The sequence below is a fragment of the Callospermophilus lateralis genome, unplaced genomic scaffold (genome assembly GCF_048772815.1).
Source record: "Callospermophilus lateralis isolate mCalLat2 unplaced genomic scaffold, mCalLat2.hap1 Scaffold_83, whole genome shotgun sequence".
NCBI classification, from domain to species: Eukaryota; Metazoa; Chordata; class Mammalia; order Rodentia; family Sciuridae; genus Callospermophilus; species Callospermophilus lateralis.
Window position 1 is genome coordinate 1,591,247 of NW_027516368.1, and position 2,190 is coordinate 1,593,436.

At 32.2% G+C, this 2,190-nt stretch overlaps 1 non-coding gene across 1 annotated transcript; it reads right to left on the minus strand.

The window, feature by feature from the left end:
• Positions 1-1,337: 1,337 nt before the first annotated feature.
• Positions 1,338-1,551, minus strand: LOC143641062 (small nucleolar RNA U3). The gene has a single exon (XR_013155224.1). It is a non-coding gene; the product is annotated as a small nucleolar RNA U3 (small nucleolar RNA).
• Positions 1,552-2,190: the final 639 nt, after the last annotated feature.

Here is a 2,190-nt window from a genome sequence, read left to right on the forward strand (position 1 = left end):
AGCATGAAATAAGTGTATTTATGTGGGTCTGTCTCTGTGTCTTCTTTCTGTGTTATTGGTCTAAATGTCTATTTTGGTGCCAATACCATGCCATTTTTGTTACTATAGCTCTGTAGTATAGTTTATGATCTGGTATTGTGATGTCTCCTGCTTCACTTTCCTTACTAGGGATTGCTTTGTCTATTTTGGGTCTCTTATTCTTCCAAATGATTTCCATAATTGCCCTTTCTATTTCTATGGAGAATGTCATTGGGATTTTAATTGGAATTGCATTAAATCTGTATAATGCTTTTGGTAGTATGGCCATTTTGACAATATTAATTCTGCCTATACAGGAGCATGGGAGATCTTTCCATCTTCTGGGTTTTTTTTTTAAATTTCTTTCTTTAGGGTCCTGTAGTTTCATTGTAGAGGTCTTTCATATCTTTTGTTAGATTGATTCATATATATATATATATATATATATATATATATATATATATATATATATATATATATATATATATAATATCCTGCTACTTTGCTGAATTCATTTATTAGTTCTAAAAGATATCTGGTGGAATTTTTTGGATCTTCTAGATGTAGAATTGTGTTCTCATCAAATAGTGACAGTTTGAGTTCTTCTTTACCTATTTGTATTTCTTTAATTTCTTTTTCTAGTTGTTCTGGCTAGAGTTTCAAAAATGATGTTAAATAGGAGTGGTGAAAGAGGACATCCTTGACACTTGTTCCAGTTTTTAGAGTGAATGCTTTCAAATTTTCTCCATTTAGAGTGATTCTGGCCTGGGTTTAACATATATAGCTTTTATGATTTGGGATATGTTCCTATTATCCCTAGTTTTTCTAATGTTTTGAAATAAAAGTGTGCTGTATTTTGTCAAATACTATTTCTGCATCTATTGAGATGATCATATGATTCTTGGTTTTAAGTCTTTTTAATATGATGTGAGAGATGGAGATTTACATTTATTAATTTCTGTATGTTGAACAAACCCTGCTCCCTGGGATGAACCCCACTTGATCATGGTTCACTATCGTTTTAATGTGTTTTTGTATGTGATTTGCCAGAAATTTACCGAGAATTTTTGCATGTATATTCATCAGCAATATTGCCCTAAAGTTTTTTTTTTTTCCTTGATGTGTCTTTGCCTGGTGTTGGTATTAGGATGATATTAGTTTCAGAGAATGAGTTTGGAAGGGTTGCTTCTTTTCTATTTCATTAACTACTTTGAGGAGTATTGGAGTTAATTTTTCTTTCAAAGTCTTGTAGAACTTTGCTGAGAATCTGTCTATTCTTGGGCTTTTGTTTGTTGGTAGGCTTTTTTTTTTTAAAACAAAGCACTCAGACTGAGTTCCCTTCCTCTTGCTCTCCAAAGAGGAGTGAAGAATGATCATCAATGGCAATAGGCAGTTTCAGCAAAGGAGCATTGTAAGTCAGCTTCACACTCAGAAGGAAATGCTACACTACTCTTGTTGCTTTTGGTACTCTGCAAGATCAGAGAAACTTCTATAGTAACAAACTATAGAAATTATCCCTGAATGTATAGTATTTGTTGGTAGGCTTTTGATGGTGTTTTCTATTGCTTGAAAACCATGGTTTAATATTTCTTGTAATGCAAGAACACTGGCATGATGTCTCCCGGCTTTGCTCACCTAGAAACCTTTCCTTAATTTTTGAAGCTATCTTTTCCTGACATAAAATTCTGCCCCTTCTCACCCTATTTTTTCCTGTCTTTCATGATTTGTGTTAAAAGTCAATGATTCTTACATTCTTCTCTAGCCACTATTTGATTTTCTCATTATTTTTAATCTGCTTGTTTATTAATTTATTTTGTGTTTTTAGGGACTGAGCCCTGGATCACTTTACCATTGAGCTTAACGTCCAGCCCTTTTAATTTATTTTATTTTTTTTTTTAAATTTTGAGACAAGGTATAGTTAAATTGATGAGGATGACCTCCAATTTGCCATTCTCATACCATAGCCTCCCAAGTCACTGGGATTATTGGCATGCACTAATACATGCTTCTGATTTCATTATCTTTAATTTTCAACAGTATCATAAAATTAATGCTGTTTCTAAGAAAAATTTAATTGGTTTTTGGTGTATAATGAGCTTATCAAATTTTCAACATCAACATGGAACTCCTTTGATTATTATTTCTCCAAATATTGCTTTTTTCTTTCTTCTC